Source organism: Triturus cristatus, chromosome 10, assembly GCF_964204655.1.
Source record: "Triturus cristatus chromosome 10, aTriCri1.1, whole genome shotgun sequence".
NCBI lineage: Eukaryota > Metazoa > Chordata > Amphibia > Caudata > Salamandridae > Triturus > Triturus cristatus.
Window position 1 is genome coordinate 71,258,514 of NC_140593.1, and position 15,058 is coordinate 71,273,571.

The window sequence follows — 15,058 nt, forward strand, 5'->3', positions numbered from 1 at the left end:
TACAAAGGTTCCGAGGAAGCTGTGGTAGGGAGGAGCGCGGGTGGGGAGAATAGATGCTCATTTTTCCCCAAGGTAGTGATGCATAGATTTACGTGAGGGTTGCAGTCTAACATAGGCCCAAAACATAGGCATATTAGGGTGTGTCACAAGTCAGCGGACAAAAGGAGGTTGGGATCTAGAGGAGGACCCGAGGTTTGGCCAAGTCCCCAGTGAGAAATGAATTTGTTGGAGAGAATTAATTTTACTTCTTTCCTGTAGAGGGATGTGGCTGGGTTGCATCTGATCTCAGAAGGGAGAGAATTCCAAATATTTGGGACCATTCCACAGAAGGATTAGTTGTAGGTTTTCTTTTTCTTGATTTTTGTTTGTGGCTTGAGAAGTAAGGAGCTCATACCTCTGAAAGGGTTGTTTCTATCCGAAAGGGTCAGTTTCTGACACAGGTAGGAAGGGGTATTATGGTGCAGCGCTTTATGAGTCATGCAAGCAATTTTGAAGTGCATCCTGGCCTCGAATTGTAGCCAATTCAGAGCTCGAAGATCGGCGGTGATTTGATTCACTTTTTTTAATCCCGTGATGAGCCTAGCTGCTGTGTTAAGTGTAGCCTTCAGAGGAGCAAGTAAGGGTTTCTGGTGGCCCACAAGGGTAGCGCTACCGTAGCCTAGTTTCAACATCGCAAGTGAATGAGACGCAGTTGTGAGGTCAGCCTCAGAGAGGAAAGTTGTAGTTTCCTAAGGATATCCAGTTGATGGTTAGCTCCCCTAGTCATGTGTTTTTGCATGGAGAGGACTTTGTTTAAAGTAATACCTAGGGATTAGGCGGAGTCTTGTTTTGAGGTTCAAAGTGTACATCTAACAAGTAGTCAAATTGCAAACTATTTAATACACAAACAAAACACAAAATATATAAAAACTAGTATTTGAATTTTAACAGGAAGTTTGAAGCCTTTCCATATTTTTATTTTTGTAAAACACACAATGATATGCTAGAATGTCGCATATCGCTTTCTCTTTTGTGCTCTTGATGCATGCTTTCTTTTTGGCTTATATACATTTGCTTCATTTGAGGCCATCAGTTCTCCAAACTAGATTCGGGTTGCAGTACATGTGCTGCTCTAATGAATCGAGCTAAGAATACCAACTTTTTAGTCTCCAGTTTCAAATTCCTTCACGCTTTACATAACGTTTAACATTTTTCAAATTTGCATTTTGCTTTTTATATGTTTTTAAAGTTTATGAGTCTCCTTGATTTGTCTAATTCCCTCTGAGTAGGTGTCATAAACCCTTGGCCTCTGTGTGCCCCAGGTTAAGATCAGTTGCCCTATGTCATACCACTACTCACTCTGCATCTGACCCAATAAGCGACTTACCCACAGTTACCCACAGTGGCAGTAGCAAGCATATGTGAGGGCTGCTCCTCTGTCTCACTGTGTGTGCACTATAGAACATGGACAAGAGTGCGTCTAACCATAGTGTGCCCAGGGCTGTTGCTCAGTTTATCCTGGATGGTACTTTCCAGACTGTGTAAATCCTTTCCTACAACCCGAGCGAGACAGTGAACATATTTTGTTTGGTACTGCAAAATCTTGATGGGAGTGCAGTGAATTATTCTAGGTTGACTTTTGGCCATTTCACAGTGTCTTATATCCTACCTCTGATGTTTGTCCTGCTTATCAAGTCTTTGATCATGAGCTAAGGACCCTTGCTTTCTGTATCCAGTACACACCAGTGCATGGCCCTCTAGCAGTTTGGGAAAGACCCCAAAGTGCACTATAAACAGCTGCTCCACTCCTGTATGTACCTTCTGGATACTTCCCCTGAGTAGATTGATCACTTAATTATTCTCAACGGCTGCCTGTAGCCTTAAAAGGCCACGGGTTGCTCGTGTGTCATTCCTGGAGACTTCCTATAGGTCATCTATCCTGACCCTCGTCTGCTAGTTCCTGCCCATGAGCCTGCTTCTTCATGTTCCGGGGGGCTGCGGGAACTTGCATGAGCTGGTTGCCTGTAGATCACTCTCCTGCTATTTGTGGGTCATCTGTAAAGAGCGTGCACTACGGCTGCAGCCCTCCTAGGCTCCCAAAGGATCACAACTATGCATGACCGGAATCATGGTATTAGATCACCACTGGCTTAGTACAACCCATGCCTGTTGCTTGCTGTCCTCTTGTTCATGTTATGTAGATTTGTAGAGCGCACCATCACCTGTGAGGTTATTGGGGCACTGAGTAGATGCGAGTCTAGGCACACCTAGGGCCTAGTGGGACGACTCGAAACGCCAGGTCTTCAGCTTCTTGCGGGACTCAAATCAAATCAAATTCAGCTTTCTTTGATTGTAAGATACTGCAATCATAAAAGCAATTCATACACATTATAATCATAATAAAAACATTAAAATTAGATAACGAGTTTTCAAGTTAATTCATAAAGGAATTTTGGCAATAGCTGTGATCATTATATCGCACTTAATAACATCAATTATAAATTCATGACATTTCATTAATTCTAAATACATTATACTTAAAAAAAAATTCCTCATAATATTATGCTCTTCCTATAACTGACCACTTATTTAAAAAACATCGCAATTTTCCATATCTTATTAGCATTGTCCATAGTTTGTAATGCGATATAAGCTGGGCGACATGTTTTTTATCCCCACAGTTCTCAACATTGGCAGAATCCAGTCTTTCCTAATAAGAGAATAAAATCCACAAAAGAAAATAACATGGATAGTGGATTGACTTGAACAATTATCACAGGGACAGGGTATCATAGTTTGGCTCCAGTTATTCATATCGGAAAAACGAATAAGTCTGTGGACCATTCCAAGCCTGAATCTTGTTAATAGGAATCTGTCATATACTTAAGGAACTATCACTAAATATGGCTGAAATTTAAAAACGCCGAAAATCATTTGATTTTCCAGAACTGTGGGCTTTAGTATTTCAGTCGTCAACCGTGACATTTCCAATGTCGCAAGATCTTCTTTTTTTTAGATCCTCCCTACGGACCGCTTGCATAGAATCAGTATCAGTAAAATACTCCAGATGTCCCAGATTCTGCAGGAATTTTCGTACATAACTGACCCAGGGTATCGTTAAGGCTTTATCCATTTTTAAAATATCCTTTAAAATGTCACTATTTACCTGGTTTCTTCTTTTGTCCGTACTGGGTGCCATAAAAGAACCGGCTCCAATTTAATGAGATCAGACAGATACGTTAAACTCAATTCAGCGTGGCACACATAAGAAGAGGTTGATCTAGGTACTTACAATATATATCTCAGAAAAATATTTTCCGCAGACTGTAGTGATTGGGTATTTGCAATACCCCACACCCCTGAGCCGTAGGTTACAGTTGAGATACTTTTTGCCTGGTAGATCTGTAAAAGCTCTACTGAGGGTCTTCTCCCTAACCTTTTTGAAAATTGGGCGAGTGCTGAAATAGTTCTAATTAAGGTTAATTTTTTTGCTCTAACTGCCTGAACCCATAAGTCATCTCAGTGGAACGGTATTCCAAGATATGAGAAAAGTTTTGTTGCCTCAATTTTTTGATCACCTATGAACAAACCCGACATTTTTTACTGCCCCTACCACATCTCATGACATAAGTCTTAGTAGTATTCACCGTAAGTCCTAATTCATTCAAATATTCATTAAAACCATTTAAAACCTTTTGCAGATCTACTTGAGTTTGTGACAATAACACCACATCATCAGTGTATAAAAGTGCAGGAATAGAACGGCCATTTATCTTGTGGTAGTCAACCTGTTTCTTAATCAATGCTTCCTCTAAATCATTCATATACAAGTTAAAAAGGAAAAGGGGCAAGGACACATCCTTGCCTTACTCCCCTACATATCGGAATTGGAGTTGTACATCCACCCTTAATGTCAAATCGAACTTTCGTCTGAGCATTACAGTAAAAACGTCGTATAAAATAAATAATTTGTTGTTCAACGCCAATCTTTTCTAAGACCTCCCAAAGTTTGGCGTGTGTTACAGAATCAAAAGCGGCGGTAAGGTCTACAAAAGCTAAAAACAAACTACCTTTCTTTACACGTACGTACTTTCCCACCAGAAGGGCTAAATTGAAACTCTGTTCAATAGTGCCTACTCCTTCACGGAAGCCATATTGAAGGTTGGAAAGGACGTTCTTATCTAGTGCCCAATCCTTGAGTCTTGCTAAAATTACATGGCCCACAATTTTAGTCATAGAGTCTAGTAAAGAAATGGCCTATAGCATCTAGGATCCTGGCAATTTCCCTTTTTAAAAATGGGGACAATGATTGACTCTTCCCAGGTTGACGAGAAAGGTGCTAAACAGCTTGCATTCACTACTTGTGTTACAATTGGCCCCCATAAAGTTAAGTTTGATTTAAACAAATCACATGGGACACCATCGGGTCCTGGAGCCTTCCCTCCTCGAGTAACTGAGATCGCCCTTGTCACTTCCTCCAGGGTAAATTGGAGGTCCATATTTTCTGTATTACTAATTAGTAGTGGTTCGCCTAAGTTATTATCAATGTGACCAACCCTCTTGAACACCTCTGTGAAGTGCTCGACCCATTGGTCCTCTGTGATGGCAATCTCGATAGCGGGCCCCCCATCATGCTTCTGGTATGGTGCTTTAACCGCCTTCCAAAAGGCACTACTGTCCCTGCTTAAGGCAGCCAGATGAAGGGACTCCCAAGCTTCCTTTTTTAAGCTGGCTTTCCTCTCTTTAATGGCTAGGTTATAATTTTTCCTGGCCTCCCTTATGGTGTCCTGGTTTCTGGGATTAATATGAAGTGCTTTTTTTTATTTCATATGTGCCTTGGTACAGTTTGAATCAAACCATCCTGTTGATTTTACCTTGCAATGTTTTTGTACAAAGAGGGCCTCCCTCACAGCGCAAGAGATTAATACAAAAGACTCAAGGATACTACCGGGGGTTGCTGACTCATTCAGACATATATCAAAATCTGCTTTGCAATTATTAACTATGTTTTTTATAACGCCTTCAGGGTCAATCATAGACCATTTCAAAGTAAAACCATTAATTATATCAGGTACAATTAATTCTAAAGGCAGGGGACAGTTTTGTCCTATACTTGAACTACTCGTCCATCCTTTAATTGTAGTACACAGTGGGAAGTGATCACTCAAAGATATATCACCAATATGGAACAATCTGAATCTCGGAGCATGATTATTTGACACAAATATAAAATCAATCGTTGAGAATAAGCCCCGCCCATTAAAGGTGTAACCCATTAGAACTGGCTTTGGACACATTTCGTTCACGAAACCTAAATCAGAGTGCACAACATTTCATTATACAACTCCCCCAATTGTGAATGACAGAAGTGCATACAACTGAACCCTTCATTTCCATCGTGGCCACACATGTTAATATCAGCATTTGAACATAAGACGCAGTTAAAATCCCCTCCTAGAAATATCATCGTGTCTTTAGCATTTTTATGCCATAGTGACTGTACATCACTTACTAACGTTTTCATCACAGTTACTACGTCAGGCAAGGGGATATTATTATAAAAGTTGATCAGGATGACAGATTGCTTCCTATCAATTTTAATGTTAACTAGCTGATAATAGATATCTTCTAAATATAGTTCTACCTTATTAAAATTCATAGTATTCGATATAAATGTACAAAGGCCGCCTTTGGGCCTACCTCCTTTACTTTCAGTTACCCTGGTGTGCAGGGTTTTAAACCCATTGATGTGTAGTGGGTCTCTTGCCCATGTCTCCTGCAAACAAAGAATATCTTGACTTTGTATATATTCACACCAAATAGGATTTGTCAACTTTTGGCGTGAACCTGCTATATTCCATGACACCAATTTACAAAGAGCTTTAACTGTGTTATTAGTCAAACTATTATTAGACAGTTTAGATGGAATAAAGTTAGTGGGAGACTCCAATAACTGTGAGCGGGAAACTCCATGAGTGTTAATTATCGGGCTGGGACAAGGCGTCTTTATCGCTGTATGGTCGATGTCAATCTCCAAAGGCTGGGAACTATCCTGGAATGATTTAACGTCCTTTGAAATCAGGTGTTCTCTATTATTAGTGAATACATCCCCACAATCTTTAGTTAAACCAGGCACACTAATAGTTAATTCATTTTCAGGACTAGGCATAAACTCTACCTGGGATATGATTGATTCTCGATCGATAAGTCAATCGATATCTTCCATTGAGCCAAATACTTCATAGCGATTGCTAGTTGGCACCGAATAAAGATGATGACTATTCTCTGGGAATGAATCCTGCTGCCAATCGCACAAACCACCATTAATGTTGGTTATATTAATCTGCACACTTCCTGCTCTTATCAAAATAAGATGAACAAGATTTGGAGACCGAAAGGATAGAATTACATAATCACCTGGTAGCCGTTTGCTAGATTTTCCAACCCATGATACCCTGCGTACCATTTTAAATGCAGTAAAAAGAGCATTTGTTAGCCCCGTCCTCCTACTCAATAGGTGGCAAGCTTTGTTACGCAGTGTTGACCAATGTTCAAATTCATTTAAAGACAATTGTGGGACGTTTGCTAAGACCACAGTGTACGGGATCACTTCTGGCGGAAGATTTAAAATCGCATTAGGGGATATGCCACTAGCACACCTCTGGTTAAGATCCAGACTACATGACTCATCTGAGTTCTTATCCCGATCTCCCACCCAGCAGTTGGTGCGGCTCTTATTCGAGCCAATGACTGTATCAGTGGTTTATTCTGACTGATTAGTCTGATTATGTGCATGAGACAGTGGTCCAGCGTTTACGTGGGAGGGTCTGGGGTTGCTTAAATCATGATTAGTATCTGGGCAGGGTTTAGAATTACAACATTTTGTCTGAGCATTGGTACCTTCTCCCATATCATTTCCTCTCTTCGGGGACATTAAATCAGCGCCCATACTATTAGCTGCATCAATGTTGCGTGACTGAATAGAATCACGCGGTTGTTCTAATACATTTAGCCTTGCTTCTATTTGACATAACTTATGCAACAAGGGAGCAAGGAGGTTTGATACCAATTGTTCTAATCGATTACATAAAACATCCTCGCTTGGCCATGCCGGGGAACTATTTACATTAATGGCCTGTAATGATGGTGATATACAGGGTTTATCGTTCACCACGGGAGAGCTACGTTGGCAAGCTGTGTTGCGAGTCACTCTTTGATTTTGTTTCTGGACCACACCTTTTTTCTTCCTGGTAATAGGGTCATGTCCCTTTTTTGAGCCTTTGTTGATGCTTGCTTGCTGCCCTCTAGTGCTAACACCAAGAGGTTTTGACCCTGGGAGTGGTTCAGAAGAAGGACTTAATGTTCTTAGGTATGATAAATTAAAACTTTCAGTATGACTTCATTGTCACGGTTTCCAATACATTTCAAAGGAAACGTATAATTCAAAAACAGGTCGATGAATACATTCCAAATATGCAGATTAATGGGAACAAACCCAATGCATTTTGGGAACAAAGCCCTTCATCATGGGACTTTAGTCATTTTAAATGCGAAGACGAATCAGTCAACGGATATGCCGCAGCGGAGATAGAAAGCTTCAAACCTTGTTCCCATTATTCTGCATATTTGGAATTTATTCATCAGCCTGTTTTTGAATTATACGTTTCCTTTTAAATGAATTGGAAACCCTGAAATGAAGTCATACTGAAAATTAAAATGTAATATACCTAAGAACATTACCCTTGGTGTTTTGGATTATTTACCTCACCTCGAGGTGGGCTGTGCAACTGGGGGACGTTACCTGTTCGGATAACGCCTTCTTATATGTCTTTGTTCCACGTTGGGGATCAGCCAGCGATAACCCGGCTGCACGCAGAATTTTTCAACCAGTTGTTTTATAGACTCCTTGCTCTAGAAAGGTGTGCATCTACCACATACCTCATCCCTAATTCTGGGAGGGCCACTTGCAGGTGCTGTCCATCTATTTCTGGATCAAGGAGGAGGCTTCTTCCTTGACCCAATGTGATGACCAGGTCCAGTCCTCCAGTTCCAGCTGGTTTGGTGAGGTCTAGAGGGTCGGCATCAATCCTCTCTGGCAGTGACGTGAGTTGGCAGGAATGCTAGCTGAGAGTGGAAACCTCTGTTCAATCCACAGTAGCTGAGACAATGTCTAGAAATTTGCCCCCAACATTTCGAGGATGCACTGGTGCTGCATTTAACAGATACAACTATCTAAGTCCCAGAGAGATAATATTTGTGTAACATGCCACACCTGTACACCTGCTGACATAGGGACTAGGTGTGTACACTGTCTAGTCTGCCTCTGCAAGCCTCAGTACATCTGCCAATATAGGGGGTAAGGTTTGTACACAATCTGTATGCCTGCACAAGCCGCTGTACAAGTGCTGAGAGGGTAGGGTTTATGATTGTACACAGTCCCATCTGCCTGCACAAGCCTCTGTACAAGTGCTGAGAAGGTAGGGTTTATGATTGTACACAGTCCCATCTGCCTGCACAAGCCTCTGTACAAGTGCTGAGAAGGTAGGGTTTATGATTGTACACAGTCCCATCTGCCTACACAAGCCGCTGTACAAGTGCTTAGAGGGTAGGGTTTATGATTGTACACAGTCCCATCTGCCTGCACAAGCCGCTGTACAAGTGCTGGCAGGGTAGGGTTTATGATTGTACACAGTCCCATCTGCCTGCACAAGCCGCTGTACAAGTGCTGAGAGGGTAGGGTTTATTTATGATTGTACACAGTCCCATCTGCCTACACAAGCCGCTGTACAAGTGCTTAGAGGGTAGGGTTTATGATTGTACACAGTCCCATCTGCCTGTGCAGGCCTCTGTACAAGTGCTGAGAGGGTAGTGTTTATTTATGATTGTACACAGTCCCATCTGCCTGCACAAGCCTCTGTACATGTGCTGAGAGGGTAGGGTTTATGATTGTACACAGTCCCATCTGCCTGCACAAGCCGCTGTACAAGTGCTGAGAGGGTAGGGTTTATGATTGTACACAGTCCCATCTGCCTGCACAAGCCGCTGTACAAGTGCTGGCAGGGGGCAGGGTAGGGTTTATGATTGTACACATTCCCATCTGCCTGCACAAGCCGCTGTACAAGTGCTGAGAGGGTAGGGTTTATGATTGTACACAGTCCCATCTGCCTACACAAGCCGCTGTACAAGTGCTTAGAGGGTAGGGTTTATGATTGTACACAGTCCCATCTGCCTGCACAAGCCGCTGTACAAGTGCTGAGAGGGTAGGGTTTATTTATGATTGTACACAGTCCCATCTGCCTGCACAAGCCGCTGTACAAGTGCTTAGAGGGTAGGGTTTATGATTGTACACCGTCCCATCTGCCTGTGCAGGCCTCTGTACAAGTGCTGAGAGGGTAGTGTTTATTTATGATTGTACACAGTCCCATCTGCCTGCACAAGCCTCTGTACATGTGCTGAGAGGGTAGGGTTTATGATTGTACACAGTCCCATCTGCCTGCACAAGCCGCTGTACAAGTGCTGAGAGGGTAGGGTTTATGATTGTACACAGTCCCATCTGCCTGCACAAGCCGCTGTACAAGTGCTGAGAGGGTAGGGTTTATGATTGTACACAGTCCCATCTGCCTGCACAAGCCTCTGTACAAGTGCTGAGAAGGTAGGGTTTATGATTGTACACAGTCCCATCTGCCTGCACAAGCCTCTGTACAAGTGCTGAGAAGGTAGGGTTTATGATTGTACACAGTCCCATCTGCCTGCACAAGCCTCTGTACAAGTGCTGAGAAGGTAGGGTTTATGATTGTACACAGTCCCATCTGCCTACACAAGCCGCTGTACAAGTGCTTAGAGGGTAGGGTTTATGATTGTACACAGTCCCATCTGCCTGTACAAGCCGCTGTACAAGTGCTGGCACGGGGCAGGGTAAGGTTTATGATTGTACACAGTCCCATCTGCCTGCATAAGCCGCTGTGCAAGTGCTGAGAGGGTAGGGTTTATTTATGATTGTACACAGTCCCATCTGCCTACACAAGCCGCTGTACAAGTGCTTAGAGGGTAGGGTTTATGATTGTACACCAAGCACTAAAAAAGTATGATAGGGTCTAAGGGAAAGTTTAATGACCTGCCTCAGTTCTAATCCCCTAATCCTATAATTGAAAAACAAATCAAGGAACTGGGGGTCTCGTAAAATCCTGCAAATTGAGCGGAAATATGAAATAGAGGGCTGATTAGTCCCACATAGCAGAGGAGGGAGTAAAAGAAAAAGAAAGAGAAAGAGACAACCAAATGCAATCTAAGAGGACCTTAGAGCGGAATTTTGGATACCCATCAATTGTCTGTGTGATCAATCTTATCATCTGGTCATCCAATCCAAAATAAGATGCTTCTCTTGATCATAAAGAGCATCTAAATGGAAGTGATTTCACTCAAGGATGGTCCAAGGTTGTCAACGGATTGGAGTAAGAAGACCAACCATAGTAGGATGATAGAACAATCGAAAGGAGTGCAGTGCTAACAAAAGAAAATAGAGTGGTGTGTTAAAATAGAATTGTGAGAAAACACTACTAATTTAATATGTGTCTCGCATTCTAAATAAAACACCAGTGCAAAAAGCAGTGTTAAACAAATAACTGCTGTATAGAGAGGTCGACATGTTTCAGCCTAATGAGATACATTTACCCCTGCGGCTTTCTTCAGGACCCTTGTTGTTAGATTTTCGCTACTGCAAACAAGTGAAAATGTATAGTGAAGAAAAGGAAAGATAAAAATGTGAATTTATCTCACTATCATATAAAAGTGGCACAATGTACCACCTTAGGTAGATCCTCCGCCTCAAAAGGATGCAGCGTGCATCTGTCAAGAGAACAAATGGAAAGTGTCTCAGTCTTTAAAAATAAGAGTACTCCCAATATTGTATTCATACCCAGCCTTGTGTTAGGGGGCTTACCCGTAATGATCGAGGAACGGACCTCACCTCGCCTGGATCCTGGCTCAGGACTAGGAGGCCCCGCTCTGTGTGGAAGAAAAATTAAACTCCCAACATCCAGAGAATAATCATAAAAAACTTAATACATCTTCATAGGTGTGCTAGTGTAGTTAACTACTAGTGACTGTGTATTAAGTATTAGTACATAAAACCACACATATGTCATCCCAAAGGAAGAGACCCTAGCCCATATGCTCTGATAAAATGCCATAAGACAAGGGAAGAGACTGTATGGAAAAACCCATCTCCTGCCTTTTTTGCTTACCCATAATGCTCAACGTAAAGTTTACACTATGAAAATTCCTAGAGAGTGTAAAAGTTCTCAGGTAGTGATACACAAAAATTATTGTTGTAAAACAAAGGCGGGTGTTCTCTGTAATGTTAAAGGCATGGTGGGAATGACAAACTGAATGTGCCAAACATTCTAAGGTTTTTAAATAAGATCATATAAAACTATCCACCAATGAGGGCCTAAAACACGAGAGATTGCCTTTAAAACTGCAGGCACAATGACAGTGTTATCTATAATAGGGCTCATAAGGGTAAGGAGAGTGCTCACCTATCCGTCGTTACCTCGTTGTGGCTGCAGAGTCAGGAGGGAGGTAACCCGAGCGTTCAACCCGTCATGTTTATAAAGCCGAGAAAAACCTCGTCAGTTGCAAACGCGGGAAACTATGATGTACGTCATCGCCTGTTGCCGGAAAAACAGCCAGGACTACAAGGTGACATCACAATGGAGGCGTCTGTAGTCCGTGTATGTGGATAGCGCGCTAAAGATGTGACTCGCGCGTTACAGTTTGAACTGGAATCGCGGATTCAGGAGCGAGGTGACTCAAGCATTCAACAAGGCATGTACATGAAGCCAAGAAAAACCTCGTAAATTTCAAATGTGGCAGCCTATGATGTGCGTCATTAATTGATGCCGGAACACATCAAGGACTACAAGGTGACGTCACAATGGAGGCGTCTGTAGTCCGTAAATGTATTTTGCGCGCTAAAGGTGTAGCTCGCGCCTTGCGGTTTAAAAGGGAATCGCTGTGAATATGCACTGTAGCATTAACTGTGTATCATCTGATTTATATTTGTTAATATATTTAAAAATCACGTTACAGGCACCAGATTAAAGCGCTCGAAAACTCCCTGTTGAAAAATAGAAGCAGAGACCATGGGAACATAAACACTTGACAGCTAATGTGTAATAACTGATTACAAAAAGATGGCATATGTAGTTCTTAAGGAGATGTGTCGGTACTGATTATACCTCTTGAGTGCTTGTGTACAACTCACTCGTTACTGTGTGGGAGAGCCATATGAAAACAACGTGAGTGCATTATTCCTTACTAGGTAGTAACTACTAAAGAGGACTACGGGAAGATGTCAAAGGAATAATAGTAAGTGTTGGCATCTATGGTTGCTAAAGATGCACTGCCTGGCCTAGTATGCGATGTGAAAATGTCCTGGGACACTTAGTATCATGCACCGTCCCAAGCCTTATGGGCATGCTATGGTGTCGCGATGTCAGAACGTACCCAGCGTCACAGGCCATGACTTGGAACTGTAATGTACCTTCAAAGACCACACAAGGGTTCCAAAGTGACAGGGCATCCTAAATGAAGGAAACAAAAACCACAAAGGGGGATATATAGAAACCATGAATATCACAAACCCTTTTAAATGGTGGTCCAAGGGATGTCGTCGTTAAGGCCCCTGACATCACTGTGTAATCTAAACACCCATTTCTGCTCCTTTGTAAAGAGGTATTTGGCGATGTCAACGATATGTGATGGTATCATCGGCTTTTCAAGCACTGTCCACGAAAAATCTTCTGCCTTGTGATTATTTTCAATGAAATGTCTGGTTAATCTGGTGGTTGATTTCTTGCATCTGAATGAACTCTTATGTTCTAACATACGAGTCCTTACTTTCCGAGTTGTCATACCTACATAATTGCATTGGCATGGACAAGTGAGTAAGTAAATGAGATTATCGCTGTTGCAATTAGTGAACCTCTTTTGCAACCAAGGTCTGTTAGTACCTATATCAATGGAGGTGGTGTGTGTTGTTTGTGGGCAAATGGAGCAATTCCCACAGGGGAAATGGCCTGTCACTGCGGGGAGCTCCCATAAAGTGCCTACCGCTCTCTGAGGAATGGTTTTCGGGCGGGTATGTACTAGACGATCTCGTATATTTCCAGATCTCTTGGAAGAGAACAATGGAGGTGCCAACGATCCATCACAAGAGGTCAAAATACGCCAATGTTTTCGGACACTCTTTTGTATCTTGTTAGCCATCGTACTGAAAGTAGTGACAAACGTCATCCGTTCAAGTGTAGGTTTCTCAAAAGCACACAGTCCCATCTGCCTGCGCAGGCCTCTGTACAAGTGCTGACAGGGGGCAGGGTAGGGTTTATGATTGTACACAGTCCCATCTGCCTGCACAAGCCGCTGTACAAGTGCTGAGAGGGTAGGGTTTATGATTGTACACAGTCCCATCTGCCTGCATAAGCCGCTGTACAAGTGCTGAGAGGGTAGTGTTTATTTATGATTGTACACAGTCCCATCTGCCTGCACAAGCCTCTGTACATGTGCTGAGAGGGTAGGGTTTATGATTGTACAAAGGCCCCATCTGCCTGCACAAGCGGCTGTACAAGTGCTGAGAGGGTAGGGTTTATGATTGTACACAGTCCCATCTGCCTGCACAAGCCGCTGTACAAATGCTGAGAGGGTAGGGTTTATTTATGATTGTACAAAGGCCCCATCTGCCTGCACAAGCCGCTGTACAAGTGCTGAGAAGGGGCATGGCAATGTTTATGGATGTACACGGTCCCATCTGCCTGCGCAGACCTCTGTACAAGTGCTGACTGGGCAGGGTAGAGTTTATGATTGTGCGCAGCCCCGTCTGCCTGCGCAAGCCTCTGTACATGTGCTGATAGGGTAAGGTTTATGATTGTACACAGTTCCATGTGCCTGCACAGGCCTCTGTACAAGTGCTGACAGGGGGGCAGGGTAGAGTTTATGATTGTACAAAGGCCCCATCTGCCTGCGCAGGCCTCTGTACTAGCACTGATAGGAGTCTGGGTAGGGTTTATGATTGTACGCAGTCTCATCTACCTGCACAGGCCTCTGTACAAGTGCAGACAGGAGGCAGGGTAAGGTTTGATTGTACACAGTCCCATCTGCCTGCTCAGGCCTCTGTACAACTGCTGACAGTCGGCAGGGTAGGGTTTATGATTGTACACAGTCACATCTGCCTGTGCAGGCCTCTGTACAAGTGCTGACAAGAGTCAGGGGAAGGTATGATTGTACACAATCTCATCTGCCTGCGCAGGCCTCTGTACAAGTTCTGACAGGGGGTTCAAGTTTTATGATTGAACACAGTCCCATCTGCCTGCGCAGGCCTCTGTACAAGTGCTGACAGCCGGCAGGGTAGGGTTTATGATTGTACACAGTCACATCTGCCTGTGCAGGCCTCTGTACAAGCGCTGACAGTTGGCAGGGTAGGGTTTATGATTGTACACAGTCTCATCTGCCTGTGCAGGCCTCTGTACAAGTGCTGACAGGAGTCAGGGGAAGGTATGATTGTACACAGTCTCATCTGCCTGTGCAGGCCTCTGTACAAGTGCTGACAGGAGTCAGGGGAAGGTATGATTGTACACAATCTCATCTGCCTGTGCAGGCCTCTGTACAAGTGCTGACAGGAGTCAGGGGAAGGTATGATTGTACACAATCTCATCTGCCTGTGCAGGCCTCTGTACAAGTGCTGACAGGAGTCAGGGGAAGGTATGATTGTACACAATCTCATCTGCCTGTGCAGGCCTCTGTACAAGTGCTGACAGGAGTCAGGGGAAGGTATGATTGTACACAATCTCATCTGCCTGTGCAGGCCTCTGTACAAGTGCTGACAGGAGTCAGCGGAAGGTATGATTGTACACAATCTCATCTGCCTACGCCGGCCTCTGTACAAGCGCTGACAGGAGTCTGGGTAGGGTTTATGATTGTACGTAGTCTCATCTGCCTGCACAGGACTTTGTACAAGTGCAGACAGGAGGCAGGGTAAGGTTTGATTGTACACAGTCCCATCTGCCTGCTCAGGCCTCTGTAC